Below are 18,299 nucleotides of genomic sequence, written 5' to 3'. Positions count from 1 at the left end.
AGACACATCACGTGGTCTTTTCTTGTATGTGAGATAATGGCCTCACTTTTAACCCAGGTTGCCTTGATGTCACAATTATCTTTATAAGCCTCCAAATTGCTGGGACTATGAGCATGTGCCTCCATGACTGCAGGAAAATGTACATTTGAAATAAATGCTTATTGCAAGAAGGCAGCAAGTAGCTTGTACCCATTAGTAAGCTAATCAAAGAATTGGGGAAGCTACAGTGTCAGGAAGCCATCTTGTTAGAGACTTGTTATCTGGAAAACATTTTATTGTTTGGCAACAGTGAATAACAGTTTGCCTTAATTCTAGAAGCAAGTGGGTTTGATATGTGCAAGTGTGCTCACAGGAGTGCACATGAGGGTTTTATTTCTTCTTGAGCTCAGTATCACACAGGGTGGATCTTATTTGCATTCAGCAGCAGCAACAGCATGAAGGGGTTTCCCCCTTTCTTTCCCCTCTGCCAACTCCTGCAATGAATTGAGAATTCTGTGACATTTCCAGCTGGTGGCGGATATTACAGAGTACATATCTGAGTGATAAGAGGCACCAGCTGTTGTCAGAGAGATGGCAATGACATTTTAAATGGACAGAGTGCTTACAAAAGGAAATGTAAAACTGGCCAATTCGATGAAGTCTAAGTAGAATAATACAGGCTCATGAGACCACATTGTACACACAAAGAGAGCCAAGTGTGTGCTCTTGCTTAACAGCTCAGTTACCTTTTTTTTTTTTTTTTTTTTTTTTTTTTTTTTTTTTTTGAATAATTGTAACTGAATGTAACTAGGTCTTGACCAAATTTCTTTTCCTTTGGCTGAGGAAGTATCCCCCATGCTGCTCACACAAAATAAAATTTAAAAGCACAACTTGCATTTTTTTTCCATCTATCTTTCCATGGTCTCGCTGTAAGGAAAAACGTTTTGTTCCAGGGTGAGATAGTTATGTGAAGGAGGGCATTGTAAGTACTTGTGGATTAAGTAGAAAGAAAACCAAGGATTCTGGAAAACTCAGTAAAATTGCCACATCTTGGCTGCAGGCTGCTCAGCTTCTGTCTCAGAATGTTCTGGCAACAGAAAAGTCAGGGGAATTGTCTCAGGGGCAAAATTAACTGATGCAGGGTAATCTTTGTCATCACAGGAAGGCCTTTGATTTTACAGTCAGGATGAGATATAGCACCGTGGCCAATCACTTCCCAGCTTTGGAACCCCACATGAGTTCAGGGAATATGTTTGTATGTCTTAACTACCTTTTGATTAATTGTGTCTATCCTAGAATTCTGGTCAAAGAGCAAGTGTCAAGCTTTGAAAGAATGATACTTGATGACAAACGAAACATTGAATGGCAAGAGTATTAATTATAAGAAAATACTTATACATGAAGATTGCCATTTCGCACTTAATTATCTTTTATATTTGTTCTGCTTTTAATTGGAAATAGATTCTTTACGCTTAATAATTATGTGAAGCATGCAGCTTAACAAAAACAGAAAGCAAAAAGGTTCAGAGTAAAATGTTCAGTTTATCCCAACACTGGAAGCTTCCCAATACATTCTCCCTCCTCCAATGATCCCCAAACACTTTCAAATAGGGATGTATTTGTCTTGGTTAAACTTTACACTAATCTTTTAAAAGTTGAGCTTGGTAGTGAGAGTAGAGAGAGGACAAAGGAAATCTATGTCTTGGGCAAATGTAAACTGAGCCCAGCATCTAACTGTTACGTTGGATTTCACTTCAAAACACTTAATTAGAAGTCAGAAAAATAAAAGTGTAACTTCCAAATTGAGAAAGAAAAAACACAATTGAATCATTATAACATAGATTTTTTTAGGATAATACTTTTTATTCTTTTATTATATTTTATCTGGAGAATTTTATTCATCTTTTTTTTTCTGACTCACAACCACTTGAATACTAGATACAGAGACTCATATGGAACATTTTGTATCCTGGCCTATTTAGTGAGTCCCAGGCCATTCAGGGATAGACAGTAAGACCCTGTCTCAAAACTAAAACAAAAACACATAGAGAACAAAACACAAGGATGGGTCATTATCATAGGCAATATGAGTCTATTCCGTCCCTTGTCTAGGGTAACCATAGCCTTGTTCCTTAATAGGACCTGTTTTGAAGAATACAGTATAATAACTGATTAGTCAAACTGCAGACTGAAATACTTTGACTCCTTGGATAAAGAAAAACCTTTTAAATTTGCTAGTCTGAAGCCTAGCATCATTTCTAACATGGAATGTCTAGGTCATGTTAAACACAGATACAAGCTTTCTTTTTCATTCTTATCTTGAGGAAGTCTCAAACTCTCTTCATGAATGCTGGCCAGCCCAAGGTTCTTGTGGCTTAGGAGAATATATTAGATGTGGCGCTATGAGGCCAGTTTTGGGCTTCACTTTGGCCTTTTACAATATAGAAGTGAGAGACTAGAATTTCTACCATTTTACTCAGTATCAGGTTCATATGTTAGCAAGGAGTAATTTAACACACAATGAAAAAAATCCATGTGTGATAAAAACCACATTTAAATATGAACTGGGATAAACTAGACTCTCTGTGTTTCTATACTATGATCAGCATTGCCTACTGTATACTCACAGCTAACTGTGCTTTTGGTTTGTAATCTATGTATTTTTTTTAAAAAACAATATTTATTTATTTTATACATCTACACATAGGGCCTACATGCCAGAAGAGGAGAGCATCAGATCTCATAACAGAAGGTTGTGAGCCACCATGTGGTTGCTGAGAATTGAACTCAGGGCCTCTGAAAGAGTAGCCCAGTATTCTTAAGTAATGAGCCATCTCTCCAGCCTGTAATCTATGTATTTTTATATATACTGAAACCCCTACTAGTTTCATGGTTTTATGGGATGAGAAAACATGAATTCCAAATTATTCTTATGTTCAAAATTGATTACTAGACCATAAAATATTTATACTAATCACATACAGTTTAAAGTCAGTTATATCCACTGCTAATTCCAATAAGCCACTAACCAAACAGTTCTTGGTCAAGATCCTTGACTGTAGTTCCTTTATGTCAGGGAGCAAAGTAACAACTTTCAAGAGATACAGAATGGATCTCATGGTACAATGTATTGTGCAAATATCTACTGCAAATATTTCAATGATGTTTGTTTTCTTAAATTATTTTAGTTAGTTTTACTTCATGTATATGAGTGCTTACTTGCATGTATGTTTGTGTACCATGTGTGTGTAGTGTCCATGGAGGCCAGAGGAGGGTATCAGATCTCCTGGGACTGTTATTACTTGTGTTTATTAATGTCTGTTTGGGTGCTAGGAAGGAACCCAAGCCCTAAGAGAGCAACCAGTGCTCTTAACCACTCAGCCATATCTCCAGACTCAGCATCTATTTTTAATGATACCATTTATTGCATTTTTAGCTTCTGACACATTTAATGGTAATAGTATATAGTACAATATACTTAGCCAGCATCAAAATAATAAAACATGTCGGGTAAAGCTGGGCATGCCTTTAATCTCAGCACTTAGGAGGCAGAGGCAGGTGGATCTCTGAATCCAAAGCCAGCATGCTACACAACACTTCTCAGGACAGCTAGGCTGTGTAGAGAGAGACCTATCTCAAAAATAAACAAAAAACATGTCAGGTGACAGCTATAAATGCCACAAAGGAAGTTAAATAAGTCACTGGAGAGATTCCCTGTGTTGGTGGACTAGAGGCTTAACATGACTAAAGATGCACTATTCAAATTGATATGCAAATTTGTTGCAATCCCTCAAAACCTGGACTATTTGTTCTGCAGAAATTTAGAGACATGTCCAAAAATTCACAGGGGAATGATGTGAGTCAGAGTCGAAGTAATCTCAAAGAAAAACAACGTTAAAGCCCTTGGACTTCCTGATGTTAAAGCTTGTTACAGACCCACCACTGGGAACCTACTTAAGGACACGCACAGACCTACCCCTGGGGGACTGCCATAAGGAAGGGTACAGAAGCCCCTGGAACATGACTGACACTGCAGATGCAAGCCTACCAAGCAAACATATTGGTGCTCAGTTAATTTTGAGGGGTCTCCAAGGTCATTCAAGGTTTACAAGAAAGGTAGTGGGTCATGTGCTAAAGGATGAAGTCAAAAAAAAAAAAAAAAAAGAGAGAACAAATACGGAAATGTAGACCCTAACACAGAACTGCTTTGTAAGGTCGGAAGAATAAAGCCTTGTAGGTCTACATGGAGCAGGATTGCTTAGATATGATATGAAAACACGTGTCAAAAAATATGGGTGAAAGGAAACTGTGCCACAGAGAACATTATCAGAGTGGTAGGAAGCACAGTGCCAGCGGTGCCAAGACTTTGAGGAAAGGGACACTCAAACAGTGCAGAACACATCAAACGGCCCTCCATAGTTAACAAAGGGAAAAGATAAACTGTGGTGCCGGGGAAATGTTTGCCAGTTGCAGATTTGATAAATATGCAAAGACTCTCCTTGAAGTTCAACAATAAATAAACAATCCAATTTAAAGACAGGCAACAGGTTTGTAAGACATTTCTCTCACAGAAATATACAGATGGCCAGATACAGGTGACAGGATGCCCAACCACATGAGTCAGCAGGGAGAGATAAATCCAAACCATAGTGACACAGCACTTCACAACCACGAGCATGGGCTTCGTTTGAAGCAGTGCCAAGTGTTGATGAGGGTATGGAGACATTGGCGTACTTAGGCATTGCTGGTGGGAACGTGCACCGCTGTGGGATGGTGATGTTGGGAAAAGAACTCAACCTAACTTAGAAAATTAGACATGAAGGGTTACCAAATGATTCAGCAATTCTGGTTCTAAGATGGTTTTGCAAAAATACATTGTCAACTTGACACATCTGGGAGGAAGGAACTTTGACTGAGGAATTGCCTCCATTGGATTAGCTTGAGGGTGCATCTATGGGGCATTTTCTTTATTGTTGGTTGATGTAGAAAAGCCAAGCCCACTGTGGGCGGTGCCATTCCTAGGCAGGGTAGGCCTGGGTTCTTATAAGAAAGGTGGGTGAGCAATTGAGAAGGAGGGAGCCAGTAAATAGCATTGGTCTGTGGTCTCTGCTTCAAGCTCCTGCCTTGAGTGTGTGCATTGGCTTCCTTCGATGATCAACTTATAACCTGTAAGCCAAATAACCCCTTTCCTCCAAGTTCTTTTTGGTCATGGTGTTTATTGCAGCAACAAGCAACAAAAATAACCAATATAGCCTCTCACTCTCTCTCTCTGCTTACACATATTTTTAGGTATGTATATGTATATCTTTTTGAAAAAAGTTATTGTCCTTGAGAAAGAATCAAGTGGGGATTACATGTGATGTGATGAAACCTAAATACAATTATCCAGCAGTCAGGCACAAAGGCTGCGTGTTACATCACTTTATTTATTTGAACTTTGCTGAGTAGACAGACACAGGCACAGAGACAGTAGGTGGGTTAGCTGTTGCCAGGATGGGAGAACAGGGAATGACTGCAAATAGCTGTGGCGTTTTTTTATTTAAATTCTTTTATTTTTTAAGATAATTTTATACATAACTACTATATTTGCATCATTTTCACCCTCCTTCCTTCTACTCCCCCGTCCAGCTCCTCCCATGTCACGGCTTCTTCTGCAACAGTCACTGTAACACACACACACACACACACACACACACACACACACACACACACACCTTAAGAATCCCATTCAGTGCTGCTCATATGCACATGTGTTTAGGCCTGACTATTTAAGATTGGACATCTATCAACAACTTTGTCCCTGATGAAGACTTATTCTCCCTCTCTCAATAGCCACTGATTTCCTTTAGCTCTTTATCTAAGTGGTGGGGGGGGGGTCTTGTGTAATTGCCCCTATCTGCAATGACATGGCCACTAATCCCATATGCAGGACTGGTTTAGGCAGCCACGAGGCTCGAGCATCCCCATCATATCTGAAACATGATGTCTAGTGGCAGGCACCACAGTCCCCTGGCCCCGACTGCCTTTCTACCCCTCTGCCATGCACCCTGAGCCTTAGGTATACCTACGGCGGGCACTCCAGGGTCACTGGTCTCTACAATTTGGCCAGTTGTGGATCTCTGTAGCAACCATTCTCTGCTGCAAAGTGAAACATCTGCAGTGGGGAGTGAGGGCTACATTTACCTGGGCCTATGAGGGTGAGCATTTAGAATGTGTTAGAAGTTATATTGGCATTTCTCTTTACAACAGTGAAGGCGACCAGTGATGACGAAACAGTGGGGATTGGACTAGGTAGAATCACCAGGCTGTACACATCGAAAAGTTAAATTTCATGCAACATGAATCAAGTCTCAAACAAATCCAACGTAGTAAGATCTTTAATGATCAAAATTAATGCATTGAAAATTTAAAAACAGGTAAACTTCTGTAAATCATCCAGGCATGGTTTGAAAGCCCCAGTTTATTTTGTGGTTTTTACCTTGGCGAGTAAGAAGTCAGACATTTTGGAAATATGGTCAGCCTGATTTTTACCTTCTGGAAAATCTTTGGTAGTTGACTGGAGGGATGGAGGCTTTGATAGAAAGAGCAGTACTCAAATCTCACTCTTGGCTGCTCTTGGCCTGGCCCTCCCAGTGTCTGGTCCTGGGGTCCTTGATAAACTATATCCCCCACTGGCTCGGCCTTGCCCTAGTCCTCACTCCAGAACAATGCTGAGAAACCAGGTACATACATGACTTTGTGACACGTCACCACTATGAAAGCTTTAGAAATTCAACATAAGCAAAGGAATCCTTTTCTTCCCTTTTACCCAGCTTAAATGAGGCAAACCAACACAATCCCTAATGTCTCTCTAAACTCAGACTGTAATTATTAGTGAGAGGTTAACACAAATTTAAGTGCTATTCTCTGGTAGATGAGTATAAACAACAATAATTTGCTAGAAAGGTAATTTTAAAAAATCACATTAACCAAAACTCTAAATATTATGCAACTGAAATCCAGTTGAAAGAATGGTTGATTTTGTCCTAGTGAGATGGCTCAGCAGGTAAAGGCACTTGCCTCCAAGCCTGACTGGCCTGAATTTGGTCCTCACAGCCCGCATGGTGGAAGGAGAGAAACGGACCCCTCAAGTTACCTGTGACCATCACAGGCTCACTGAGGCATGAGCTCTCCCATGTGAACATATACACAAATAAATACATGGACAAATTTTAAAAGAATGAATAATTTGCTCACACGAGAAGGAGACTTACTGGTAAGAATTGCTAGGAGTATTTTTTGGGAGAAGTTCTAATGCATCAATGAGATCATTAAAAAGAGGGACAATGGGTGCACACTAGGGTTTATATACTATTTGATGTGCCCAGTCAGCCCACCTGCTGTGCTAGGCTGACACCTATGAAATGCTTAGTTTCTCTTCCTTGAATCTCTAGTGCCCTTGTTGTGATATGAGGACCATTGCTTCTCACAATTAATAATGAAAGCAATTATCTATTAGTATTGTGTGTGAGAGAGAGGAAGCGAGAGGAGAAAGAGGAGAGGGAGGTGTTTGTACAGAGGTAGTGGTGAGTTCCTGTTTGCCCTGATCTCTCCTCAGCGAGAGCAGAGGGATTTTATGGCCCATGCCACCAGTTTTTCACCTGACACTTAGTGGAGAGACTTCCAGATGAAGCCAGTATCACACCAGATACCACACTGGCATATTTAGTAGTGTTCAGTGTGGTCTGAGTCACTGAGCAGATCAACAGCCTAGGCCCCATGCACAGTGAATTGCATCAGAGGTGAGCTCTAAAAACGTGTGCCTCTCCGTGGATTCGGTGAATTCACAGTTTGCTGGATGTCCTGCATTTAGTAGTGTTCTTCAGTTCTCTCGCTGACCTAAGTTCCAGACTCGACCCACCTCTCATGTGGTTGCCTCATCAGTTGGGGACACATCCGTTGTCAGCTTTGAACTTTAATAGCTGTGATGACCAACGTTGGCTGTCAACGTTACACATCTGGGAGGAGGGAAACTCGACCGAGGAAATTGCCTCCATCAGATTAGCTGGGGGTCATATTGGAGGGGGCATTTTCTTGGTTTCTCATTGATGTAGGAGGGTCCAGCCCACTATGGGCAGTGCCATCCCTAGGCAGATGGGCCTCGTTATTGCAGTTAAATAAGGATCAGGATAAACAAATAGGCCGAATAGATGTTTATTCATGGAGAAATAACTTAAAACCTAGACAGATGAACACCAGCAAGTTCCACGTACACATCGAGATGGCATGTGTTTGTAAGCCCAGTGTTGGGGAGACAGACAGGCCAGCTCCTGAGACTCATCACCAATCAGACCAGCATACTTGGTGAGATTCTAGTAGAAACCATGGGTTTCTAGATGTCTAGATGTCTGTCACAAAGAATGACATGTGAGATTGACTTCTGATCTCCACCTGTGAATGCATACCCAAGCTTACACACACACACACACACACACACACACACACACACACACACACACATGAATTCTTCACTTAATGCTACAGAATATGCAGGAAGCCATCAAACTGAGGGAAAACACTATGCTAATACTCAGCCTGGTTATTGTTGAGAGAGAACATAAATTCTGCTCTTCTGTGGTGTGGGATTTCTATCTGGCCACTTAAGCTATCCCTTTGGACCAGCAGCTGCACTGATGAACACCATGTTTTTCTCCCTGTCTGATGGCAGCTCCTTTGGTGAAGTGCAATGAAAGGCAATGCCTAATAGGATTATCTCAGATGGTGGAGTAATCACTACCTGGGAAGTATTTTCTCTTGCAAGATGAAATGCTTCTTTGTTCAGGTTTTTCTCTTCTTCTTCCCATAATGAGACTAACTAATGTTATTTAACTAACTGGATGCTCTATGGCTGTCAGAGGCCATTGCCCAGAAAGGGCTTGATCTGAAATGGGAGGAAAGGGAATGATCACACCTAAAAGAAGATGAATTCCAAGTCCTACCTCTCCAGCACTCTTCTGGGTGTTGTGATTTTGCTTAATGAGGTTCCCAAGAGGGAAGGTCATTAATCAGTGTCACTTGGCTGCTTCAGCCCAAGCTACTGGATTAAAGTGTCTGTGGACTGTGTGATTGACCTGTAACTAACCATGGCAGAACATGACCTCTGACCTGCCACTGAAGAAAGGGGCTGCAGTTAAAATGGACCCAGAAGCATTCATGACCTGGACTTTGGGTAAAATTCCTGGGGACTGCATTCCTTGCCTTCCTAACCTCTAAGTAGAGGGAACTTTGCAGGGTACCTCTTGGATCCCAATACAATCTCAAATCGGTCTCTGACTCCACCGTGGACTGCTGTCTTAAAGTTAATGAGCAGAATGGACTATATAGAATCATAGTGTTCAGGGGTGGGAAGTGACTTTATTCATAATTTTAGCTTAAGCTAAAGGAGGTGCTTGGTAAGATTATACAGCCTGGCAGTTCAGAACAGTTGGTAGCTAGACACTTATATTTGAATGGCATGCAGCTTTCTTTACCTCATTTTCCATATATATATATATATATATATATACATATATATATATATATATATGTATACATATATATATCCAAAAACAGTTTCAGCATCTATAGCCTATATAGTTGTAAATATTTAATTAGCTTGTCAAAGTACTTAGAGTCTTCACAATGTGCTACATGATGTTAATTACATGTTTTTCAAATGTTCTATTAACCACAGTAAAACCAGAGCCTGTTTGAAAAGTGCCCCATCGATTGCATGTATGGGAAATATCTATACATGGCATTTAATGAACACTCTTAGTTCATCTGCACTAGTGGGAGTAAATGACATCCCTCTCCGCATCAGTCTCGGGTTTAGTGTCTTCAGAAGCCTGAACACGAGTCAGATGCTGCCCTGGCTTCTCAAGATGAGGCAGCGAGCAAGAAGAGCTGAAAATCCCTGCTCTGCCCCCAATATATCCAGTGAGCTCTTTAGATGGTTCTCTTTAAATCTCAGGACAATGAGGCTTGGCAAACTGTTAGCTGATCATTCATTCCTAAGCCACAAGCTAGTCTCAGGTCCACTATCACACCAGACAACTCTAAGTTTTCTTCTTCACCATGCAGTACTAAAAACATACAAGGCCGTGCTTGACAGTCAGATTAGCTAACACAGGAGCAGTGTGGTCACAGCAAGTCCCCAGCTGTTTCCTTTTCACTAAATCACATGTGTCCCAGAGCCCTGGAGTCACCTCGCTTCCTCCTTTCCATCTCTGGTTACATTCACCATACCTTAGCACCCCTGCTACACTCCTTTAGCAAGCTATGCGGATAGAGAGGATATCACTGACAGAGAGATAACTTTATCTTGGCAGTTCAGACTTCACATTCCACACTGGACATGCTCTGTACCTCCAGGGATAAAACACCTGCTCAGTTCTGACACCTTTGCCAGGATCTCCAGATTGAACCCAAGATGCTGAGGATTGACACTTGAGGCTAACCTCTAAAATCTACTTATGTGCTAGTCTCTCTCTCTTTCTCTCTCTCTCTGTCTCTCTCTCCCTCTCTATCTCTTTCTCTCTTTCTTTTTCTCTCTCTCTAAAATAACACTGTCTTAGGACTTGTACACTGTTTTCTTTAAATGTGTTTCATTTTGTTATTTTTGTGGATACGTACAAGAAAATGTGCAAATAGGCATCTAGGCAGGTAGTTTTAGGTACATATTCACTTATACTCCATTCCTAAAACACCATCCTCTGAGAGATGAATTGTTGAACTGAACCAAGCAGGAAAAACCACATTATTAGTTAAACATCATTGCATCATTGTAAGAGACACCCCAACTTCAGACATGGAAAGAAGAGCCTGAAAACTCTGAAATTAGTAAAAAAATTTTTCATATGATCCAGTACAAAATGACCCCATTTAAAGGATACTGAGTTATTGTTGCCCTGAAATACTTTGGACTGAATTGCTTCAACTATCCATTTGAAAACATTAAAAAAAAATGAAGCCTTAGGAAAAATGGAAGTGCTAAAACCAAGTCCTGAGGGTTTTTTTTTATTGGAGACATAAACTGAATTATTTATAGATGAAAAGAGGCTGTTTTGGATTCACTTCGTAGGGGATCTGGTGGTGGGTGCTGAGGGAGAATGTGGATGGGGCTAGCATGAACTGGAAAGTGTTCAGGCTGGATGGCACTTGGATGTGTGCTTACACCACTCTCTTAGAAGTTCAAGGATGGGACAGTGACCTCTTACAGTGACAGAGCTTCAGGGAATAAGACTGACCTCTGGTGTACTCCAAGGTGTCCCCATGCCTCCAGTACAAAGCTCCAGAGCAGTGCTTCTCAACCTTCCTAATGCTGGGACCCTTCAGTGCAGCTGCTACTTTATAACTGTAATTCCACTACTGTTATGAATTGTGATTTAATATCTGTGTTTTCTGATGGTCTTAGGCAACCCCTGTGAAAGGGTCATTTGAACCCCCCCCCACCAGGGGTTGAGACCCACAGGTTGAGAACCACTGTTCCAGAGTACACTAACGTCTGTGTTTGCTGGGACTGTGGGTGACAGATGATGCTCACAACTGACTCTTAGTCTTTCTTCTGAGTGGCAGGTTTTTGTAATTGCTTCTAGTCCTAAAGGTCATGTTCTCCTTCAAATCAATATTCACTCAGCTTAATGAGCAAAGTGTTGGAAGAGATGATAATTAAAACCAGTCACACTAGCAACTGGTGTTTACGTTGGATGGTCCAGGATTGTATCAAGTAGCCTGCCATGCACTGTTTAATCTTCTAAAGAACCTTCACATCTCTATTTGTAGCCAGAGAGAAGTTAAAGGCATTTTTCTGAACTGGCAAGTGAGTGCCAACGCCTGTATTCCTAAGTCACAATCAGGCGTCGGCTTTCTTTAGTTACTCCACATAAGCAGCAATAGAAATCCCACCTCTCTGAGAGTCAGAGTAAAAGAGCCTCCAGCCAGTGGCCAACAGATGAAGGTGACAGGAAATGAAACAAACCAAAAAGGAACCCAGATACCTCCGCATTGAGAGTGAACAGAGCCAGCAGCAGGGCAAGCCACAGAAAGTGGCCTCCCTTCCCTCCCAGGTCTTCAATCCACATGAGACAAGGCTCACAGCTTCTTCAGCCCAGTCCAGCTGCTGCCTGGACTCAGGCCGTGAAGCAGGCATCTCTGGGAGCTCAGATGGGCCTCTTGACATGCACAGCCTACAGCTTTTACACCATCTGGAACATTGCCCGTGCTCTTTGCCATAGTATGAAGGGTGTTTTTCATATGGTCCTTTCCCTGAATAGTCCTGGCTTGTTACAAAATCTAATCACTGTTGTTTGCATGTGTGAGATTCAAAGATTACTCCTGCCCTGGCAGGCCGACTCATACTGTGCCTGTATTTACCTCCAGAGGCCTCAGCAATACTTAGTCAAAAGCACTTCTAGAGTGAGAAGTCACCTGGATTGGCTCTCAGGAAAACTGAACTTTGCCATGTGTTCTTTTAAGCAATGAAAGTCACACGGGGTGTGGAGCTATGACACAGGCCATCATTGGCATGGGTTGTGGCATGCAGCATATCCCAATACTCCTTACATTTCTGATAATGTCACCAAAAACCAAGCTGCACTTCATTGAGGCATTCTGTAATCTGCTTTTTTTTTTCCCCTTTAGGGAACACAGAAATGATCTTATATTTCTCACTGTTACAGTTTTGTTATTACATCCTGTTAAGATGTGTCTGGATTTTCATCTTGGTCACAGATGAACATATTTTTATAAGTTTTATCTCTAGGTATTTATTAAACATATGTATTCAAAACACTGGTAGATAGGCATTTAAGGAAGGATTAAAAACAGAATTTTGTTGTAAGTCACCTCACCTGACCCAGGTTGCTATTTGTTCCTCTGAATGTGATAACCTGCTCAACTCTGTGTCCTGAGCTGTTGTCCAATAATACCAGAATAGAGTTAACATGTCACTCAAGTTCAAGTGTGTTGTGTCTATTGCATTTCCTTGAACTATCATTTTCCACTAGTTTGGCCAGACACACACACACACTCACACATATACCCAAAGAAGTGATTAAGAATGCCATCTAGTAGGCTGGAGAGATGGCTCAGAGGTTAAGAACATTGGCTGCTCTTCCAGAGATTCTGAGTTTAATTCCCAGCACCCAAACAGTGGGCTCACAACCATCTATAATGAGATCTGGTGCCTTCTTCTGGTGTGCAGGCATATTTGCAGACATAACACTGTAGACATAATAAATAAATAAATAAATAAATAAATAAATAAATAAATAAATGTTTAAAAACAGAATATCATCTGGTTAAAAAAGGATGATGCCATTTAGTGTCTTTTAAACTTTGTCATATAATACTAGAGAGAATTATCAGCAAATTGTCACTATATGTTTTCATCTATGCTTTCTTTTGCTTTTCATTAATTTTTAAAAAAGATTCATTTACTTTGTTTTATATGCATGAGTGTTTTGCCTACATGCCTGTATGTGCACCATGTACATGCCTGGTGCCGATGGAGGCCAGATGAGGGTGTCAGATCCTCTGAAAGCAGAATTACAGACACTTGTGAGCCACCATGTGGGGCTGGGAACTGGACTCAGGTCTTCTGCAAGAGCAGTCAGTGTTCGTGACCACTGAGCCATCTCTCCAGCTCCTGCTTTTGTTATCCCTAATTCATTTCTAGCCAGATATTTTTTAATCAGGCATCATTTATACTGTGGGATAATCAAAACAATCTGAAGTTCGTTAGTTTATTTGGAAGAATGCAAGTGTCTAACTGTCAGGAAGTCATTTTAAAATATGTGAGTGTCCAAGTGCCAGAAAGTAGGAAAGATGTCAGGCAAAGTCCCCAGAAAAGCATATGGGAAGCCCTGTCCACCCATGCTCTTCATTCGAGTGGAATGTGATGTGATTTTTCTAGTTTGCATTTATAGTTCTTATTTCCTCATAATGATCATGCATTTCTTAAGTTGATTGACATGTAAGTCATGGAAAATAGTTGAACCACTGAACTCATTTCTGGTTATTGGTCCCTGAGGAGGTTCTGAAGCATCCAAACTTTTCACAATACAGGGAGAGTGACTGAAGAAAAATTGGCAGTCATGTACTAGAGTGAACAATGAGAAAGAACTCAGGATTGTCAACCAATGTCAAAGAAGGCCTTGCAAAGCCACCCCGTGTTTTATCTCATACACTTTGACCCAGCAGAAGATACTAATCTTCAACTAATGCTTATTTGTTTTGTTGTTTGTTTGTGTTTTTCAAGACAGGCCAGGCCAGCTGTCCTGGAACTCACTCTGTAGACCAGGCTGGCCTCAAACTCACAAGAGATCTGCCTGTCTCTGTCTCCTGAGTGCTAGGATTAAAGAAGTGTGCCACCACTGCCGGCTCAACTAATATTTTATGTTGACACTTGGTTTGAGGGCTAAATAATGTGCTTCCTGTCTACCAGGTTAGTTCCATACTAATGACCAAAGAACAAAACCAAACAAATGAACAAAAAAACAAATTGTGAGTGTTGTGGCAGTTCTTTTCTTAGTGAATCTGTGCTAGATTTTAGGGCCTCACTGCCGTCTCTCTTGCTAGTCCACAAACCATCCCTTTAATGATGCATTTAGGGCACTGCCAATTTGAGGAAATTGAACACGTGCATCCATTCTTTCAACACCAATAAGGAACAGTCTCCTACTTAAAAACAAATGCTGACAATCCAAGTTAGGATGCTGACCAAGCATTTGCCTCCAAGAACTTCACACTGACTGAATGTCAAGGAAATTGCTCAACTTCTACAAAAGTAGAATTGCTAGAATCAACGATGTTACACGCATCTGCCATTCTCCCTCCCCATAGGATTAGCAGTGCTGTTCCTTTGCCTTGGCCCGTTTTTCTGGTGTTTCTGTCATTGTAAAGATCAGCTGATTGCAGGGTAAGTGCTGCTGCTGCTGCTGCTGATCTCTGTGTGTGAGGTTCCCTGGAAGTGCTCAGAAATTGCCAAGAAGCTCCTTGTGAGCCCTCTTAGTGTGAGCCCTCCTGGCTCATTTTGTCTAATGTATATTAAATAGGACAGGCATTTCACCTATTTTTCATCTTGTCTATAAAGGACCCACTTTAGGTAATAGTTGTCATGTGCCTAGAATGTGTTCAAAATGAAATCATATTTCTCAGGGTTAGTTCTCACAGACTCATATTCCTGCGCCATCTAAGAGAAAACTTAGAGGATGGTGGGAAGAATTCATCTGATAGGGCATGGACTCCTGATCATTAAAATTAGCTATCTTTTCAGCCTTTTGCTCATCTGACTATAAAAATAAATAGTAAGAACATGAGACAAATGATAACATCTTTAAGAGTGACTCTAGGGCAGTGGAAATTTCATCAGAACAGGGAATCTTATTATTTATTTATGTGCATTCATGTTTGTCTGCGCATATATATACATACATATATGTATATATATGCGCACACCCATGGTACCTGGTGCCCATAGAGCCAGAAGAGAGCATCAGATCCCTGGAACTAGAACTAAGGATAGCTTAGCACCTTGTGGGTGCTGGGAACTGAACCCAGGTCCTCTGCAAGGGCCATCTCTCTGGGCCCACATCAGGGAATTCTTGTGCCTAGTATTTAACCAGTGTCATGGTCTACATTTTGGAGACTGTTCCCCAAACATTCCCATGCAGAAAAATTAGCCTCTGAGCACAGTCTAGGGACAACCAAAATGTGAACAGCGTAAGAGAGTGATCTTCCTGAATGACATAACATATGTCACGTTGGAATATCAAGCCCACTGACTGTCTTCAGAGTTTCCATTGTGGGTGCCTGGGTGAAAAATCCAACAGTTTGACCTCCTAGAGAACATTTAGCCTCATACTTACACTGTTTTAAGAAGTATGTGCTTAACTAACAAAAAGCAGAGTAAGAAAAAAAAAGAAGAAAGAAAGAAAAAGCCTCAGAGGACTCTCAACCTCAGGGACTCCACATCCTTTAAATGAGTGAGGGTTACAGAAGTTCTCTTATTTATCTATGTAAAAAGTAACAGGCACACCCTGGATACATCCTGGAAGAAAAAGGCCTGGAGTGAACAAAATGGGAAGCAGGCTAAATCCCCACAAGATGACACCTTTAGGTTTTAGACAGAACAGCTGCCAAGGCTCGCTCTTAGTCTGCACCCAGGAGGGAGCCCATCTCACAGGAATATGGACTTATATGTGAATATAAACCACTGGCACAGTGTCAAAGGCAACATTGGCAGGACTGTGATTTGTGTCAAGGGAGATGGGGATGCAGACAGGTGTGCATTGCTTGGGGTGGGGGGAGCCGGAGCCAGGGTGGCAATCACAGGGAGACTTCACTGTGAATACGGTTGCCTTGTATCTGAAAAGGCCAGGTAGGAGAGGAGGAATATGCTGACAAAGAATTAACACAGTCAGCTTGATCAAAGCCTATCTTTTCTTTCAAGACATCTAGAGAAAAGGCAGAAGAGGCAACATCTAACATACAGGAAATTACTTCACAGAGATATTCTCTGTAGACCAGTTAGTGACAAGCATTGAGTCAGGTCAAACATGAACAAACACATTAAGAGTTTCTGGACATCTCTCCAGAAAGGTTGGACTTTGTTAACATTAGACAATTCTGACATTCCATGTTGGACAAATCCCTGGCTTTTAGTCTGCATTTTGGCAATTCCCAGCTTCCCAGTTTAATTTGCCACAATCTCAATGCAGAGCAGCACCCAATGAGGCATCACGGCTTGACCCCCTACCCCTACCCCCCTACATCCCCCCCCAGCCTCAACACGCCTAAGCAAACACCACATGACTTTAGAAAAAAGAACTACAGACCTGGAATGACATTTGGTTATAATTCCTCAGGATTTCTCACTTGTACCAGACTCAATCTCAAGTGGCAGAGACAACTTGATCCCTTTTAAAGCAAACTGATTGCATGGGCTAAGAGCAGAGAGAAAAACCAGTGTTCTGTGGACGCCTCCACACCACACGTGCCTGAAGTCCAACAGCTCTGTACACTCATTTTGTCACAGAAGAGTTTTTATTTCGAAAGCAGCGACTTTTTTCTGTTTTGAATAAGAGCTATGTGTGCACATTTGACAATGAGCTGTTATTCTTAAAGGCAGGAGGCTAAGCAGAAGCCCGCTCAAGTTTCACATGAAGAAAAAAAAAAAGTTTCTTCAAATCATCTCAGTTTCAGAGTTCAAGGGTTGTGGCCAAGAGCTCTGCTTACCTTACAACTTCAGCTCCACCGAGGTCTCTCAAGTTGAAAAGCAGGATGCCAAGGTGCAGGATTCATTTTCTTGCACCCAAGCTTCATCTGTCAAAGCACTCAAGCTCCTCAGGAGGAACCAGCCCCCTCTTGTTGAACACCAATAGGGAAGCCACACCGCACATGTGGGTAGTGGCTTCCCTGGAAGCCAGTCCAAGTCTGCACATACTCTCTGGGGCAGAGGTGCCAAGTGAACTTGGCCTGTGTCACACAAAGCATCCTATTGTGAGGTCCCGAGCATCTCTTGAGGGGGAAGAAGAGTTCTAAGAAACTCTCGCCAGTCTGAAGTCTTCTTGCTTTTGTTAGCTGTGCCTTTCACTCATTGAAAATAAAGAGGAAATTATATTCTGCTCTACTCATAGATTGATCAGTGCTCACCCAGTGGCCATCGGAGAGGCTTCACCCAGCCACTGATGGAAACAGATGCAAAGACCCACAGCCAAACAGTAGGCAGACCTCGGGCAATCCTGTGGAAGAGGGAGGGAAGAATTGTGGAAGCCAGAGGGGCTAAGGACACCACAAGAAAACTCACAGAATCAACTGACCTGAGCTCATAGGGGCTCACAGAGACAGAACCGCCAACCAGAGAGCTTGCATGGGACTGACTTAGGTCCTCCCCATTTGTGTTATAGTTGTGTAGCTTGACCCTCTTGTGAGACTCCTAAGAGTTGGAGCAGGGGCTGTCTCTGACTCCGTTCCCTGCTTTGAGGACCCTTTTCTCCTACTGGGTTGCCTTGTGCAGGCTTGGGGTGGGGGTGCCATGGCTGGCTGGTATACATAGGAGGACTGCACTTTTCTGGGGGGAGGGGAGAGGAAGTGGATTGGGGGGAGAGGTTAGGGGGTGGACTGGGGTGGGGGGAGGGTGGGAGGCACTGATCTAACTGAGAAGAACTTAATTAATTAGAATGTATTTATTTATGATGTAAAATCATTAGATGAAATTAACAGAGGATGCCAAGTTGTCTCTTCCCACCAAGAAGTCACTGTGAGGAGGGTATACACACCTTCCAGAATAATAGAGTACA

General features: G+C 41.8%; 1 protein-coding gene across 1 annotated transcript in view; it reads right to left on the bottom strand.

Annotated features, from left to right (window-relative positions):
* The window catches only part of Stard13 (StAR related lipid transfer domain containing 13), a 370,724-nt gene extending 353,375 nt beyond the window's left edge, over positions 1–17,349 (bottom strand). The window contains exon 1 of the mRNA XM_051205448.1: positions 17,236–17,349. The gene's annotated coding sequence lies outside the window, so the exon portion shown is untranslated. The remainder of the gene's footprint in view (positions 1–17,235) is intronic.
* Between the last annotated feature and the right edge of the window lie 950 nt (positions 17,350–18,299).

This window comes from Phodopus roborovskii, unplaced genomic scaffold (assembly GCF_943737965.1).
Source record: "Phodopus roborovskii unplaced genomic scaffold, PHOROB, whole genome shotgun sequence".
Classification (NCBI taxonomy): domain Eukaryota; kingdom Metazoa; phylum Chordata; class Mammalia; order Rodentia; family Cricetidae; genus Phodopus; species Phodopus roborovskii.
The sequence above is the reverse complement of the archived record's forward strand: the minus strand, read 5'-3'. Positions and strand labels throughout refer to the sequence as shown.